Genomic DNA, 19,256 nt, shown 5'->3' with positions numbered 1-19,256 from the left:
AAAACATTGTCCATAATAACCATGACCAGTACTCTTCTTGTCTCAAGACCACTTAAGGGTGAAGAAACCGCACCCATTCCTTATTCACAATCCGGAGTGGATAAACCCCCACTCAAGGTTTCGGGTGCCCATACACCAAACTAATTGTCCATACAATCGGGCGGCTCCCCTAGGATAAAAACGGTATCCTAACTTATGTAGAAACATCAAGACATGACACGGAGTAGAAACTCATCATTCTTGGGGGTAACCGACTTATTCGCGGCTGTAAAGACATCATTATGATCAATTTATACCAACGAGTCGGGGGTGTCTTGAGACAAGATGTCTTCAAGATGATCAATCATATCTTTCCTAATTCAATCAGTTTTAACCCAAACAATTCTTTCCTACATTATAAACAATTGCACGTTGGAAGCTACCTTCCGTTTTCGGTCAATTATTCCTTTTCTGATTCTTATTTACTCCTTACGTATGCAATGCTAACTTATAAAAGAATGTAAACTATTTAAATATTTAATTGAATAATGGGAAACCCACTTGGGACTGATCGGCCATCTGTTGCTGCGCTGGCGCCTGAAGACTCTCCTCCGTAGGCCTACTACTAAGCCCAACTTCATCGTCGTGTGATGCCCTAGTTATTTTTAGAGCTCTGCCCTCATCATCAGATGTAGGATTGGCTTGAGTCCTTTTAGGTGCCATAACTTCTTATCCTTATAAAAAGGACATCTAATCATTAGGTAAATTATCCAAAAGCTAAACTTAACCTTTGTATCCAATTTTACCTAAATCTAGGTTAAATTTATAATCTTAATTGATAATTCTTGACCTAGTAATTTCTTATTTTCCTATATAGACATGATAACTTTTTCCACAGCTTCCCTAAGGGTTTTCTAAGTGTGCGCTCCTTGCCGCACTGTCGAAGCAAGGGACTTGCCAATACACCGTATGCGAGCCACAAACGGCTCCAAGCACACAACAAGCCTAAACTAGCAAGCTCAAGAAAACAAAGGGTGTGTCACTCACCGCTCTACGCTCGCCTTCGTAGTGGATTCCTCGCCGCGATGAAGAAGAAGCTGCATTCGTGCCGCGCTCAACCGCTTTGCCGCCGTCGTGCCTTCGTAATGCTCGATTGCACACACACTCTCCCTCTCTCTCTCTCTCTCTCACACACACACACAAGGAGGTGAAGAAGAAGAAGATGGAGATGGAGCAAGAGCACTCTTCAATTGCACAAATGAGAGAATGAGTAAAAATTAGGTTTAGTTGGCTTTTATAGGAGCTCACCCCATTCACACTTGGGCGCCCATGCTTAACCAACTAATCCCTTGAATGTCCAAGTTAAAGTGCGCCTCTCATTGGCGATCACTCTACCTTTCCCTATTGGACCGACAAGCCCGGTACCTGACTCTACCAAATACATAATACGCGTCCATCGTAGGTGATGGGGTGTCCGTGAGCCGTGAGGGTTAACATGCCCCCCTTCTTGATGTAGATTCCGTCCTCGGAAGCTATTGAGTTGAAGCTAGTTCGTCGAGGTGGAAGAGCATTTGAGATGAATGTCCTTAGCCTTCTTCAGTCACTGCAAAATCAAACAACATTGGCACAGTAATTGCATTCTCTTAAAAAGCATATGCAGTTTTAGGTAGACACATTGATTGGTAAAAGAATTTCAAACAATTTGTTAGCAATGAACATTAAATTGCAATGTAATCAAATGCATAAACAGATGTAAAGGTAGAAAATTAAACAAGTCTGGGGTCGCTAATTTGACGGTCGAAAAGCACTAGAGATCGAATATTAATACCATGGGTAAGCTTCTTAATTTTCTGTGGTCAATTAAGTTGTTTAATCGCGAGAGCCAAGTATTCATGTTCGAGGGCTGACTAGAGGCTATATCTAGAAAACTTTGTAGTTAAGCTACCATAAAAGGAATTTCTCATGAAATCATCGCCTGACTGATTACTTTTTCTTTGACCCCCCAAAGTCTTTTCACATTGATTCAATTATGATGTGTGTGCTTATTTTGTATGCCTTGGGTTTTTTGCTTTGCAAGGAAAAGCGCCCACGCTGGGAACCTCTAGGGCTCTAGTACCATAGGCAATACATGTGAGTGAAGTACCAAATCAAGCTGAGATTTCTCTTCCAGCTTAAAATTTTACATCGTGGCACTTTAATTTTTTGCTTGTTCATTTTCATCATTTTAATTTTGTAACTTTGGGGGGCCATATAACACTGTTACCCTCCCCAGGCTCATCACATTAGTAAACTCCCTTTATAATACTTAGGCTAAAGGTCAATAGGGTCAAGCCCACTAGAAAGCCCTAGTACATTTCATACAACGCTGCCTAAATCGGATTAAGAACCTAAGTAACCATTGCTTATTAGGAAGGCATTCCCCATGGTATTAAGAGAAGATCTCTAACACCTAACTTGGTCAAACTAGCTTAGTCGGACTGCTTGATTTTTAAACCTAGACAAGTGATTATGACAAAACATTACATTGAATTAAATGTTTGATACTAACCAATGCACTGAATATTATGCTACCAATCACAATCAAAGCAGACAAACATGGATGCAAAAAAGATAAGGGCAATGCTAATGGACAAGAAACACCTGTTTGTGTCGATGGTCGCGCTTGATTTGAAGAGTGAGTCGAGATAAAGATTCCATGAAGGTCCAAATCCTATCAATAGCAACACGCTCCTGTACACACTAGGAAACAAAAGGAATACCTCCAGGAGGCACATCAGTGGGAAAAGAGATCTTTGCTAATCACTCAACTCTAAAACAAAAACACTCCTATCGTACTAATCTTACCTACCCTCCATCATTCAAGTTATGAGGATCAAAGGTGTTTTATGGCATAGGTTTCTGTTTCACTGTACCAGATGTGACATGTGTAGGTCTGAGTCAATGTTTTGACTTTAATGTGCATACTCGTTTGCTAATTGCTCTTGCTCTTCTTTTTTTTTTGTGAGTATAAAGCTTTATATGTACATTCCCTAAGATCGGAGATTAAGAGGTCAGGGAAAAAGGTTGAGAGGGAAACAAATGAATGATGACTGTCAGCAAACACTCCCCCCTTCCTTGGGTAGATCATACCGTTTGAAATGAGCTTGTCACCCTTTGAAACCAATTGTTCCAGTTGGTAATAGGTGAGGATTTTTGCCAGTAGTTTTCTATTACCCTAGGTGCCTCGTCAAGTTGTAAGGGTGGTAAGGTACTCTCCCAGGATTTTATTTGCAACGTTGTTGTAGGTGGTGAACTTACCCCGGAAGGTGCAAACTCTTTCGTGCTTGGATGGATATGTACAGTGGTAGGTGGAGGTTGTGTCGAAGCTTCTATTTGCATATAGGAACTACATGAAGAGCAAGAAGCTTCATTTGATTTCCCTGTTCCTGAGCTAGGTGGAACAAATCGTTCTTTCTTTGGTACCCAAACTAGCTCTAGAACGGGTGTGTAACATTCCATGATTTTTTCCTTTCCGCGATTTTCAATTTGTTTTGGAGCCACAGGATTGGGTTTACATGGGCCAGGTGACAGGTAAGAGCACAATCTACGTTTTGGCACCCAGATTTGATCATTTCCTTGATAGTAGCCTTGGGCTTCCAATAGTCGTTTAGGGATCCATTGCAACATTTTCTTACTTTTCTTGGAGTGAGTGGTACGGTTCTTACTAGGTTTCCGTTTTTTTGCACTAGCTATGGTCACTAAAGAAGCTTTAGGGACCCACTTGTATGTTTTTTTCGTTACCTTAGGATGAGTCTTGTCGGAAGCGATATGCATTGCTTGTAGCATATTTAAGGGTATAGGCATTTCATCCCCCTCAGGTGTTACCCAGGTCGTTCCTCTATTTCCCCAGGTATCTATGGTTGCAGCTAGGTGTACCCAATCCACATTGTCTGATTCCGTCATACCCGGTAACACATCCATGTAAGGAGAATCTTGGCCAATGTCTGTATCCTTCTTACAAGTGTAACAATATTGTAGTGGGGCCGAGTGAACTGTGGTGTCAGAGCGATGATCAATAATGGTTTTACTCCCCAAGGGGTGTACCTTACCAGTCACCAAATCTACTCTAAGGACAGAGTCTTGGAATTGCAAATAGACATGATTTTTAGACCAATCGTGAACCATTTGTGCTTCCCTCATGAATGGTCGTCCTAAAATCATTTCATATGACATAAGGTGTTTAGAGAAATCCATTACAATGAACGTATGTCGCACCTTGTATCCTAGAACTTTGATCTTAAGATCCTTGAGCATCCCCATAGGTTTGGCTATGGTACCATTTGCCATCTTTACCACAATGTTAGTAACACTGAGGCGGGGTTTTCCCATGGATTCCCAACAATCTTTTGTAACGATGCTAACTCCCGCACCACCATCAAGAATTCCCTTTATAGTTAATCCCTTGGTAGTGATGGGTAGGGTCGCATTAGACTCGTCGCCTTCAAAATACTGCCCTAATTCGTTAATGGGTATCTCGATCACAGACTCGTGTCCATCTAAGTCAAGTGATTGCACATGATTTTCCTCATCAATCATAATCGAGTCAGGCCTATTTGGTTGCGCAAACTGCGGTAATCCCGTTCGTAGCTCTCCGTTAAGGAATGCTCGAAGTGCAAGGAATAACTCAGGATCTCCATACAGCTTTGCTATGATCGTGGTTCGGACCTCAGAAGACATGAAGTCCACTAGTTTGGCAACATTCATTGGCGTTTTGCAAGGTGTAGGTCCTTCACTAAGAACTGGTGAGGATGGAATCTCATATTCCTCAATGGGATCATGTATTCCTTCGTTAAACATCCTTTCCAACAAGAAGGGTGTATGCTCACTTTCTGATGTCCCGTCCTCACTCCCTTCTTGGATGATACTAGATATGGCTAACGGTCTATGGTTCATGTGGGGTGGATGAACTTGCGTGGGAAACACTGTGTCATGAATTTTGATATGCATGGGTTCTGGTTCTAGTTTCCTTTGAGTCTCCTCCACTAAACCTCTTAGATGTTTCACCTGCTTAATCTCATCTACTGGGTTTGGGTACGTCCCAATCTTCTTTTTACGATTTTTTCCTTTTTGCCCCTGCGGTTTATCTTGGGGGTCTTGGATTGGATTTGGAAACACTTGTGGTGTTTTCAGAGGCTCTTTATGGTTTTCTCTTATTCGGTTTTCATTTGGTTCCATGTTACGGTTTTCTTTGTCGGTCTTTCCCTTTGTGGTATTGGTTCTAGTCTCCATTGTCTCGACTGAATCTGAATCATCCTCGAGGTCATTCATATACACGGGGTCATCTCCTGTTCCTATGTTTGTTTTGGAACTTGGCTTTGAATTTTCCGTATTCTGCGACTTCTTCCTTCGTGTCTTCTTTTTCTTTGCTTGGATAACTGACGCGGTATCTCTCTCTTCGAGGATATGTCCTGGCCCTTGAAGCATGGACCGTGTAATCGCATAAGCGGGTGCGACGGTCGGTATTGGCGATGTCACACTAGCAATTTCGACCAAATTTAGGGGTGTGATTTTAGGCGCATTTGGGTTATAGGGGCATTGGGCAATCAAGTGATCTATGCCGCAACGATTACATGTGAGTATTGGCATTGCAGACGTGCTCCCTTGATTCAGTTGCATCTGTGCAGCATTCTTTTGCAGCCTAATAGGGCACTCCGCTACTCGATGTGGTCCACCACACTCGTAGCATTGAAGAGGTGGCCTCCTAGCCTGGGTGTTGATATTTTGACCTCTGGGTGCGAGAGCAGCAGCTTGATAAACCAGCTTGACTTGTCCCCAACAATCTTCCATGTAGTATATAGGACATTCTTCCAATGTATCAAGTCCGTAGGCAATACTAGTGTCTATTTCCTCCTCACAACCATCTGCATAAGCATTTGATGGCTCGCAACCCACTTGGTTCATAGGGGCGACTCTTGGATGCGGGGGCTGCGGTCCTAGCACAGGAGGTGGTAGCGGTGTAGCTTGTACAACATTTTGAGATCTAGGGACCATGTGTTGCGGTAGTTGCTCAACAGGTGGAGTAGGCATCAATACAGGAGCTCGAGGTGCATCCGTCCAGGCTACAGGTGGTCTATTTGCCATCATACGTTTGATCATTAAACAATCCTTAGCTTGGTGACCATACCTACCACATGCGTTGCAAGTTCCATTAAATTTTACTCTAAACGTAGGGCACTCACTAGTGCTATGTGGACCTAAGCAAATGGAACACCATTGTTGCTCCCTTCTTGGATACATGTGACTATTTTGAGGGGGTCGATTATCCTTAAGAGACTCTTGGATTGCCTTGGTGAGGTCTGTCAAGAATGTCTCAAATACCTTTGGATCATTGGCAATGGGCTTTGCAGTCATGGGTTCATACTCAATGGCTTGTGAGCTAGTGGATCTCGTGTCAGTAGACACCCTCATGCCTGCTATCATCAAGTTTTCCTCTAATTGGATTGCATTGGCAGTGACATCTTCCCAGGTTGTGATACCTCTAATCACTAGTCCATTATAGATTCCTTCATTCCTCAACCCTCGAATGAATCGATCAAGCAGTTGGTTATTGTTGAAGCGCTCATTTACAGGGCAACGAGAGTTTAAGTGCTTTAGACGACTAATGAAGTCCCTTACTGACTCTCCTTCCTTACGTTCGGCCTTCAGTAGCTGAGATGCTACACCCCAAAGCACACCTTCTTGTATGTACTCCTTTAGAAACAACCTTCGAAGGGTAGGGTAGATTGTTTTCTCGTCCACCCTTAGGGTCCTATACCAATCTCCAGCCTTCCCACTTAATGTCAAGCTTAAGGCATTGCACTTATGTAGTTCGTTGCGTTCCCCTAAGGAATCACATACTTGTTCAAACACTTCAATGTGTTTTCTAGCATCTTCGTCCCCATTGAATTTTTGCGTGAGTTTGGCAATTTGTACTGCCTTACTTCTAGGCTCTCTATCAGATGCGTGACGCATATTTTCCGCGATAGATCGACCTATGGTTTGAGCAAACGCTGCCAAGTCACCTATGTGAGGAGGCAGGGCCGGTGGAGGTACTCTTGGAATCATATGTGGGAGAGGAACGGGTACCGGTCTTGGCATATGTGTGGATGATGCAGGATATGGAACATAACCGGGCATAGGTCCACTCGGATAAGAGCTAGGGAGCGGCGCTCGAGGAGCATAAGCAAGTGGTACAATTGGAGGTGTGGGGGCCATGTGTGCATAAGGGGCTAGAGGTACATATGGTCGAGGCCTCATATTAGGTACTACGACACTAGGTAGTGGCACTGCGCTAACCGTAGATGTCATCGGTACATTCTCTGTCAGGCTTATCCCTGGAGTAAGCACTGTGTTTTCCTTGATAGAGGGTTGAGCCAAGTTAGGGAAGCTACAGTTTTTGCTCGGAGGCTCAGATTGCATAGAGACCCCAGGTGAAATGACGTAAGATGGGTCCATGGGACTCATTAGAGGAGTCTCCATTTGTGATAGAGTAGGCTGTTGAGCCTTGCTCGTATCCAGAAATCTCATGGGGCCAGTTGAGAGTATATTTACCCCTCGGTTTTGCCTTTCTGATTGAATAATGCCATGGATAACATTACAGATCATTTTCTGTTGATCTTCGATGCTCGTGGCACTAGAGGTGGATTGTACAATCTCTATCCATCCTACATGGTAGGCGTGGCCAGAGTGTAGATCCGTCAACACCTCAGTGTGGAGGTCGTATGTCCAATGATCATTAATGAACAATCCTTCTAGAGTCGACGTGTTAACGGTTTCTTGTGAGGTAGAAGCAATGTTGCTCCCCGTGGTTTTACTTGCCACCAACGGTACTCTAGAGGGAACTTCTGAAGGAGGCAGCTCAACAGGGCCTTCTTGGTAAGAAGTTGGTAGGATATCCACATGGACACTCTTTGGGGGTGTGGGGTCCACGTGCGATGTGAAAGGAGAGTCCACTTCCCCACCCCCTTCGCGTGCTTCATCTGCATCAGGTTCCGAGCGAGTAGCTCTACCTAATGTTTCCATGAAACGGCTAAACATACTAGTACTAGGCTGTGGAGCTTCGGGAGGTGCATGGCCTTCTCTCTCAGTGTTTTGGTTAGGGTATGCTTCCATGATTTCTGAGTCGGAGGAGGAATCACTAGCGGCTATTTTAGGGTCTTGGGTGGTGCTACCTTGTGTCCCCGCTGAGGGTCTAGAGCTTATCGTGGATGGGTAATGGGTGTCCGTATGAACAGAGGCACCCTCAATATGCTCGTGTTCTAGCACCCGCCCAGAGCGTAAGTGCATGTGCTTTTGATACCCTAAGGTGTCAAAAAGCTGCTCTAGGAGGCCTTGTGACTAGTTTTTAGCGTGTTTTTTGTTTGTTTTTTTGCTATATTTTTTAGAGCGTGTCGTGGAATGGGCCGTGTGATAGCTCAAAACGAGCGTATCGGTCAGAGGGTCGTGCCGTGCTTTGCAGCCCTCCGTTTGGTCACTCTATGCCCTCGGAATCCCTAAAACTGTCAATTTCCAGTAGGGAACTAGGCCCAAACTAGAAAGTCTAAGGGTGCAAGTGGGAAGAGAAAGGAGGAGAGTGGAGGACTTGTCCCACATGCTCTCATTCTCTCTTGAGGGAGTAGGGTATATATATAAGAGTGAGTCTAGTATATATCAGAAGACTGAGGACTGAGGCCTGGGCCTGGGCTTGGGCTTGGGCTTGGGAAAATGATCCCGATCTATCTTTTATACAAACCAACCCGTCCGTTTTAAGAGTCACGTTTTTTATTTTCGAAAAATTTCGCCACCCACTCGCTCGCGTTTTTAATTTCCGATTTTTTTTTCTTTAAATTTTTTTTTTTTCAATTTTTTTTTTTTTTCTCAAAAAACTTTTTTTTCAAAAATTTTTTATTTTATTTTATTTTTTTTAATGCAGAAAAACGCAGAAATTGAAAAAAACGCAGAAATTGCAGAAAATGCAGAAAAAACGCAGAAATTGCAGCAAATTGACAGAAATGCAGAAAACTGCAGAAATTGACAGAAAATGCAGAAAAAACGCAGAAATTGCAGAAAATGCAGCAAAAACGCAGAAATTGCAGAAAATTGCAGAAATTGAAAACGCCGAACTTGAAAATGCAGAAATTGCAGAAATTGAAAAAACACAGACAATAGCAGAAATTGAAATTTGACAGCAATTGCAGAAAACGCAAAAAACAGAAATCTCCACACACCCCTTCCCCGCCTTTCCTATGATAGAAATTGCACCACAACGAAGCGTAAAGTGCTAACCGAGCTTAGTGTAAGGCATATCCCCGGCAGCGGCGCCAAAAATGTGCGCTCCTTGCCGCACTGTCGAAGCAAGGGACTTGCCAATACACCGTATGCGAGCCACAAACGGCTCCAAGCACACAACAAGCCTAAACTAGCAAGCTCAAGAAAACAAAGGGTGTGTCACTCACCGCTCTACGCTCGCCTTCGTAGTGGATTCCTCGCCGCGATGAAGAAGAAGCTGCAGTCGTGCCGCGCTCAACTGCTTCGTCGCCGTCGTGCCTTCGTAATGCTCGATCGCACACACACTCTCCCTCTCTCTCTCTCTCTCACACACACACACACACAAGGAGGTGAAGAAGAAGAAGATGGAGATGGAGCAAGAGCACTCTTCAATTGCACAAATGAGAGAATGAGTAAAAATTAGGTTTAGTTGGCTTTTATAGGAGCTCACCCCATTCACACTTGGGCGCCCATGCTTAACCAACTAATCCCTTGAATGTCCAAGTTAAAGTGCGCCTCTCATTGGCGATCACTCTACCTTTCCCTATTGGACCGACAAGCCCGGTACCTGACTCTACCAAATACATAATACGCGTCCATCGTAGGTGATGGGGTGTCCGTGAGCCGTGAGGGTTAACACTAAGTTCTTCTAGTTTTCTTATAATTTTTTATATCTTTTTCCCAATTTTCCCATTGAATTTTAAGCTTGGAATCTGCTTATTTTGAGCTTAATATTATTTCTATTTATTTTCTCTTAAAGACTTTATTCCCTCAACTTTATATCATAGGTTTACACTTACTATAATTTTCCTAGAAACGTTTGACTCCAAAGTCTATTTATTTTAATTAATCTTTTGCTAAAAATAGGACTTTTGGTTAGTTATAATTTTCTAAACTCACTAATTAGCTATGGTATAATTATCAAAAGTAGATAAGAATGTTTGTGACCTCTAGTAATTATCTTTTAATTTTCTAACTCAATTATCTAATTTCCATCCATAATTTTTAGCTAAAATTAGTATAATTTGACCAAGATAAATGTCTATATTAATTTTCTAGCCTTGACATAACTATCACAGCCTCTTTATCATGTAATCTTACTCTGATAAATAGAATGTAATTATATAACATGATTTACTAATTTCCTTCTTTAGTTTTCAGCTAGAATTAGTATAATTTGACTAAACTAAATATCTATATTAAGTTTCTAACCTTGACATAATTATCATAGCTCCTTTATGATATAATATAGCTCTGAAAAAATAGCATGTAATCATCTAACATGATTTACTAATTTTCCTCTTTACTTTTTAGCTAAAATTTATATAATTTCAGTTAGATAAATATTTATACTAAATTTCTAACCTTGACATAATTTTCACGGCCTCTTGATCATGTAATTTAACTCTTATAAATAGCATGTAATCATTTAACATGATTTACTAATTTCCCCCTTTACTTTTTATCTAAAATTAATATACCTTGACTCAAAAAAATATCTACACTAATTTTCTAGCCTTGAAATAATTATCACGGCCTTTTTATCATGTATTCTAACACTGATAAATAGCCTGTAGTCATCTAACATGATTTACTAGTTTCTCCTAATACTTTTTATCTAAAATTAGTATACATTGACTCAAATAAATATCTACACAAATTTTCTAGCCTTGACATAATTATCATGGACTTTTTATCATGTATTCTAACATTGATAAATAGCATGTAATCATATGACATGATTTATTAATTTCCCTCTTTAATTTTTCCTTAAAAACAATATTTTTCTATTAAGATATTTAGCTAAACTAAATATTTGTGATTAAGATAATTATCATGGGTGTCTTAAGATATGTTCTAACTCTGAAAATTATCTCAAAACTTTTTAGTCTAATTTGCTAGTTTCCACCTTTACTTTTCCCTAAAAATAGTGTTTTTCTACTAAGATAATTAGCTAGAATAATTATTTGTGGTTAAGATAATTATCATGGTTTTTCTAAAATGTATTTTACCTCTATAAATTATCTCAAAGCTTTTTAGTGTATTTTGCTATTTTTCCCCTTTCATGTTCCCTTTCAAACAATGTTTTTCTACTAAGATAACTAGCTAAACTAATTATCTGTGGTTAAGATAATTATCACGGGTTTCCTAAGATGTATTTTAGCTCTAAAAAGCTTTTTAGTTTAATTTTCTAGTTTCCCCCTTTACTTTTCTCTTAAAAACATAGTAATTCTGTTTAAATAACTACAAAAATTATTCAAAAAATAAATAGATAATTTTTCTAGCATGTTGATAGTCTAATACAGCTCTGATAATTATCTAATCTCAATCTAAGTTTAATTAGTATAATTACCATTAATTTATGATTAAAATGATTAATCTTAGTCCTAATATAACATAATAATTAATTAAATTAGTATGCCTAAGCTTAATCTCAATAATCAGCAACAGAGACCTACAAATTAGGAGAGAATTTTAGAGTGTAAGTAAGTTTAATCTTCTTAATTAATTGGATTAATTAAGAAAATGTAAGTAGATCAGTAAAATTTTGCTAATTAGAAAGGTTTAGTGCTAATTATCGTGGAGTAACTAAGTAGAGTTTTTCTCTCTAGTGATTTCTGAGTAGAGATCTCTCTAGGTGAGAGAGAAATGTCTAGGACTCCAAGTCTGCCCAAAATGTGAAGCAAGGGGTCTTATTTATAGGTTTATAGGCACTCATAAGCTCTCATTAGCTGAAAATGGTAGTTTCTTGCAGTTCAAGAATCCCTATAGCTCAAGATGGCGCCCTGTACTGCTAATTGTGTCCCTGGCAGGTCAGTGAAGACCCCTCCCATTACCTGCCAACTTTAAAATATCAATTCTGCTATATTTTGACCTGTTTTTGCTTAATTGGTAAATATCTGGGAGGCCTGTAGTAAAGTCGATGCTTAAATGATTATTGCAACCATTCAATTTTTCTTAATAATTTAGTTTACATTGAATCTTTCGGAAGGACTAGCCGGGTCAATTTTTTGTTCGAATTTAAATCTAAAAATTTCTAGCCTAGGGTTTGCTGTGCTTAAGATTCCAAAAATACCATTTTTAATTGCTTTTGGAATAGTGCTTTGTCTGTTTCTAAGTCCAATGCTTTCCCCTAAAACTTTGAGTTCATCCCTCTGTAGCTAGAAAGGTGGAGACCTTACAGGAACAGAAGGAAAAATACCTTGAGTTGAGGAAAATTAATCCCATAGTTGTAATTGGCACCGCAAAGGGTAATTAGCCGTGCTAATTACGTTGATTGTCCAAGTTGTAATCAATCCACAAATCCAGTCGTGCATGTACCCTACTTGGACACGTCGTGGCCAGATCGATTGCAATTGTTATTGCTTTCAAATGCAATCGACTCGATGAATACGGTTGCCAATGAATCCCTTTGAAAAAAATTATCGACTTGCTATTTTCTGCAGCAAGCACGCAGAGAAAATATCTACTTGCCGGCCCTTCACCGATCATAGCCGAATATGTGGTCACGGTGTCCGGGTTCGAAGCTGCAATGCTTCTTGCTTGATGCGGTGTGTGTACTCACCCTTAGGGTACTTTAAGTCCGAAGGCCAAGGGCCTTAGGCTTTTTATATGTGAACACAAAGCTTCAAAAAGCCATGGCCGTCGAGCAGAGAGTGCGAGAGTAGTAAGAAGTTGAGGTGGAGCAAGATGATGAGAATCGGGCCTTGCCCCTGTGTCGAAAGTTGCTCAAAATCTCGGGGCGCTCATGTTGAGCCAGCCCGTGGTCGCTTTCCTGCACCTTCACCCGACGGCCCCTTGCCAAGCCCGCCTGCACACGCGTTTCGACTTTGTTGTCCTCCCGTAGCAAGAGACAGTCTCCACAGCATGCGATCATGCAAAGGCTTTGTGTGGCTTAGAAACACCACACCCTCCTTTCCCAAAAACAAGCAACTTGGCTCTTGACACTAGTGTAAAGACTAGGGGAGGCTAGTGCCTGGATTACACCTCCCAACCTCCCACTATATAGGCCAAGCTCCTAGCCCCTTTGCCCTAGTTGGATTCCCTTTCCAGATTGCCTAGTTGGGCCCTTGGCCCATCCATGACTCCCTGGCCTTGCCCTTGTTCTGACAGTCAATATGAGGGTGAAGTATCAAGCTATATCAATAGACAGGTTATATAGTGCAGAATATGAGTGTGGGAAAGCAAACACGCAGGATAGGTCAGTAGAATGCAAAAAATGCCACTTTTTTAATCTATTTCCACACATAGTTTGAGAATTTTTTTGTCTATAGTAGTCATATCCTAAGACTAGGAATCCAGTCAAGTTCAAATAGGTTTTTAGCATGAACAATTTTATATATGGTGTACCATGGGGGTAACCATGAAAGTATGTGGTTTTTGATAAAATGTAGCACTACCTTGGCTTTGGAAGCTTGTCATGACAAAGAAATCAAGAGATAGGCATGTTACTTATTTTTCAAAATTGAAATGGGTTCTTAGCTTGGATCTCATGTAAGGATTTTGGAAAATTCACACATCTACTATGAGTATTTAATTTTTTTCCAAAATCCTAAAAGGACACTTGTATGTCCTGGTAGGTTACCAAACTAGTGTTAAACAATATTCTAGTGGATGCAAAGTAGGATGTCATAATGTTTAGTGGTATCATCGTAAGGAGTGAAGTATGAGTCAAGTATATGGGAATTAAGAAATGTAGCAAACCATGCTAATTTTGTTGTGTGTTTTTATTCCTATTTGGTGGGATTGTCAGTCCTATTATGATCAAAAGTATAGTCATTGTCCTCATGGATGATTGACAAGTAGTTATTATGATGGTTGGTACTTGCTTCAAGGTTAGAGTTTCATAAAGAAAATGGTGGTACTACCTTTGGGGTGGTACTGCCTTTGGGGTAGTGGATGCTTTGCTATGGTAGCCTTTTTAACTCCCACACAGTGTCCTTTTTTATTATTGGAAAATAGATAATAATGAGTTTTTGGCCATATGTTTCTTTGTTGTTCTAGATTCTTTTGAATTTCAAGACATGCAGCATTACTTTTTTTTCGCAAAAGTTTTGTGCTATAATACTTGTAAATGGTACATAGAAATTATGATAAAAAGAATGAAAACTTTCCATTTCTTACATTCATCAAGTGCACAAAATGGTTGAGATAATCTTTTGTGCCAATTCATTTCCAACAATTATCTTGTAATTCGCAGACATGTACGCAGTATGCTCAATCCAAAATGACTTAACACTCTCCTTTACTTTATCAGATAAATCGTCGTAAGTGGGATTTCTTCAGGATGCTTGATGTGGGATTGTTATCAGCTACTACCCTAGGCTGAATAAAGACTCTTTGGATGAATGTTACAAAGTTTTTCCACGATGTAGGCAAAGATCTCTAGTAAGGATCTCATTAATCCATACAGAAGCATCTTGAACGTGTTTCTCATATGATGATATAGGAGACTTCAAATCTTGTAACCCGGCTCTAATTAGTGTAGGGATAAGAAAGACCCTTGGGAGTGACGCAAAAATTCATCCAAACATTGCAAAATGCGTTCATTAGGGATGAATTCATTCTTGTCTTCCCCCCCTTAACAACTTAACCTTGACCAAATCTATTCGAAACTATTCTCTACCGTGTCCTTCTTAATAAATACTCACAGTTTGCTCGTGTTGCATACCTCATCATTGCGATAAACCTTTGTTTTAAAGTTCTATTTTAAGTTCCTTGCATTCATTCAACCTCCCTCCACCTAAGCTTTTGTAATGGCTACTGGTTGCTTCAAAATGTTTGGGACCCTGTATGATGCATTCAACTTTGAAAAACTAGGCAATGACCCTCAATGATGCATTGCTCCAAAATGTTTGGGACCCTATATAATGCATTCAACTTTCAAAATTCTTCACTAATAATGAGCCAAATTGCATCAGTAGCACTATGTCAAATTCCATCTTCCTCATTGCATCACATGCCATCCTATCTACCAACATAGGGATGGAAAAGGAGCCTTAGTTAAACGTTCTTCTCCTAGAAACACACACACACACAGGAAAATCAAAATTTTGTGATATATCCAGAGAAATCCTATGAAATCTCAAAGATCTATTCAATCAGACGACTTGGAAATGAAGAGGCCATGAGCACTACTTCTCTCCCGCCGCCGTCACGGCTGCTTGTTTGCAGTCACCTCCTGCTGCTTCCGCGCAAATGTTTGCCGACATGCAAGGCCCCTAGCAACACGTCGTCGGCCACTTCTTGCAAAGAAACTTGGCTTTCAATTATAGGCCAGCAGGTGCTTCTGCTTGAAAAACTTTAACACTGTGATTACAGGTGGCCCTCTTTGCATCACCCTTATTGTTGACGCATGTCGCTGTATAATCTCTAATTCTAAGCTCACATGCCCTAATTAGCGGATGGGTGTAACAAAGCCCTAATAAGCTTATACAGATCAATAATTAGCGGATGGGTGTAACAAAGCCCTAATTTTTTCTGTACTACGAGACAAATCATCATGATTAAAGAATTTGGTGCCTTAATGCTTTCTTAATTAATTGGGTTCGTCAATCAGCAACCAGCCCTTCTGCAATTGTTTGAACACTTATTGTTGCAGAAAAGCTATTATACTAAAATGAGTGAACAAGTCTGCTGTCGTCTATCAAAACAACATTTTCTCTCAGTGAAGTGTACGACTACCTTGTGTATATTTTTTATGCAAGAGAGGATTATGCGTGCTTCTAATTAATCAAGAGAGGATTATGCGTGCTCGTAATTAATCATGAGAGGATTATGTGTGCTCTTAATTTATTACATTTGATTATGCTGCCCCCCTAATTATTATATCAGAGCCCCCCCCCCCCATGCTTTCAAGAAGAACTTGCAGTGCTCAATAGATATATGAATAATCTCAAAACTATGCCACACATAGCAACCCACCTCTACTACTAGAAAAGCAAAGTCCCAATATATATACATGTAAACTAGTCTCATCTAAATCATGCAAGGTAACCATATTTGTGTCCCCTACTTATAATGGACTGTAGCTGTTTTTCATGGAGGGAATTCGTGAATTCCTCACAACACATATATATATAGAGTGAGAGAGGTAGAGACAATGAATACACAATAGCAAAGCTACTCTGATTCCATTACATTGCAATCTTCAACGGGTCAATTTTCACAAATGATGCGGGGAGATCATTGGAGAGAAATGTGTGGCCCAAATCACATGACAATCGCTCTAAGCTACCTAAGCCCTTTTGTTGGATTGACTCTCAGATCTTATGATGCTTTCGACAACGTCCCCTTGTGCAAAATAATCCATCACAATGGGAGAAGCACACCAATAAGGGATCAAGAGAGTGTAATAGCACTTGTGTTGCTCAAGTGACCCTGCATAGCAAGTGGCTTCCAGCAATCTTTCACAAAGATGTTGATCCCTCTCAAACATCACATGGTGATACAACATAAAGCCGGTCACCGTCCGTGCCAGCCAAAAGATCAACAACAATAGTATCTTGATCAATATGAGACTGGGTGATTATGTACTTCACAATCCATTCTCATAGTAGTATTTCGACCAACTCAAGATGGAAGGGTAGCAGGCATAGGAGGAAATTTGTCAAATGACCCACTTGTTTATAACCCACGTGCAAATGTGCCCTTAGACTAGTGCATTCATATATGGGATCTCCTTCCTACACTTTTGCATGTATTCTTTTGCATCGACGAATTTGACATGGCATCAGAGCTATGTGCTCATTGATAGCAAGGGAGGGGAACTCGCGTAAAGTAGCCGCAGTTGACACCTAGCCTCACTACAATGTTTTGATATGCTAAAATTCGTTGTAGGCTAAGGAGTACAATGCGACTGTGTAGCTGGCTACGACTTCAATAGCCGGCTAGTCTGTAATGCTACAAGGTTTCACCATACATTTTGGGCTTGCTTCTTGAAACACTACTTTGAGGGTGGTGCAACAACGTTCTGAAATGTAGTGGAGGAGGACACAAAGCTCAAATTATGGTAAAATGGCGTACCCTCGGCATGAGAACTTTGATAAGCACCCGGCACCCTTGAGGGATTCTTTTGGTTCCTTGCAATGATAAAACCCCTTTGGAGGGCTTCGGAGCTAGAAGGTTTGGAAACTCTTGAATCTTCTTTGGAGCACAATGAGGAGGTCCACGGCTTGCCAAGGCTTGAACCGGCAAGATGGCACCCCGTTGCTCGAGAGTCCGGACATGGATGACCAACACCAACTATCGACACTATGGATAGCAGATCAACCAATTGTCCATTAGCAACTTATGCACAGGTGAAGCTCTCAAGGAAACCATCAATTTGTTTGGCTCAAACTGCAAAGTCAAAAGCAAATGCACAAGTTCTCTAGAGGAAAAAGGAAAATGCAAGCTTGACAAGGACAGTAGTACTAATACTCAACTAGCTGCATCGGTACCCATGAGATCGGACAACCATTGCTATAAATGTGACAAGACACTTTGTTTGGCTTGGGATTGAAGCCAAAGACAAAAGCAAGAGCTCACAAAGAGACAAAGGTAGAGGCAAGTTGGATAGAGATAATGGTGATAAAGATTTGATAGTGGAGATTGGCATGGCACATGTGGTGGCCATCATAGGTGCCACATTTTTAGTTGTGATGCAGTTGCCACCACTAGGTTCAGCTAGAGAGAGGCTTGTGAGTGGTAGAGAGGGGCAAGAAATGCTCCCTATAAATAATTTAGACCCTTGTGTTGGAGTTCAAGTTTTTGATGCTTGAACAAATGGGGTGGAGTTCAACGCACATGCATCTGGCAGGGAAGCAATCATACGTATCTAAGACACTATGGATTTGCATGCCAATCCATTGTTGTTGGATAGATTATGGACAAGATGTGTTTCAAAGTTCATTTTCTTGGAGTATTATGGACGTAATGTGTTCGCAATTCACGAATGGGGATTCTTGGATGTAGTGTGGTGTACAATTCAATTTTCTAAAAGGCAATTGATGCTCAAGGTAGCATTCTTTTAAGGGACAAAGTTGAGGGTAGCAAAACCAAGGTGTACTGAGTTGGTGGCCACTTATGGGGTGTCCATAGTAGCTTCTTCATTGACTTGGTCTCACCATTTATGTCCACTATGAGTTGTAGAGAGGGTGTTAAAGTTATGGCATCTCAATTGAGCTGCCACAATATTTAATTTGGCTTTTAGGTATTTAATTTACTTATTTGTCAAATTTGGGTAGGGCAATTTGCTAAGGTGACTATATAAGTACACCTTGGCCCCATTGTATAATCATTAATTCGTTGCCACTAGGGTTGGTTCGTCTAGCAAAGTCTCTCTCGCTCTTCCTCTGTCTCGTGTATTCTCCTCGCTTGTGTATGCTTCCTCATCATCAACTTGGACACTATAAAACTTTAAAAATGTTTACCGCGGTCCTTTGCCGAGTTTTGTGGAGAGACAAAATCTTAAATTGGGTGGCCAAAGGAGAGAGAGAGGGAGTTGGGAAGTAATTTTTTTGCAAGTTATATATTACCACAAATATTGTCGCACTTTGCACTGCTTTAATTACCATGTACATTATCGCTAATATTATCGTTTCTCAAGTTGGTGCAAATTTGGATACTTCTTTCTATTTTACTTCAAACAAACTTTAAAAACAGGATATTTTTTAGAAAAATGGACAAAAAAATAATATTGAGGCATTAAATGATGGTTATTTGAATCGATAGGCTTGTGCTAGGCATCAAACCGCTTTGTCACTAATGATGGTATGCAAGCAAGATAGGGATTGTGGTCCGACATGGACAACTCTACAGGAAACAAAAGAGGATCACACTCTTCTCTTGAACCTTGCACGCATTTATTAACCCAAGCGACTGAATCCTTGCATTTATTGCATAATCTGAAAGGCTTTACGCAGTGGCGGCAACCAGCTCTCTTGCTATGAAGAGATGTTGAACACATACCACAATAAAGGAGCTCTTCTTCAAAGCAGTCTTTCGTAACGAAAGCACTCTCGCACAACTCA

The sequence above is a fragment of the Adiantum capillus-veneris genome, chromosome 14 (genome assembly GCF_014529385.1).
Source record: "Adiantum capillus-veneris isolate H3 chromosome 14, ASM1452938v2, whole genome shotgun sequence".
In the NCBI taxonomy this organism is placed as follows: Eukaryota; Viridiplantae; Streptophyta; class Polypodiopsida; order Polypodiales; family Pteridaceae; genus Adiantum; species Adiantum capillus-veneris.
The sequence above is the reverse complement of the archived record's forward strand: the minus strand, read 5'-3'. Positions refer to the sequence as shown.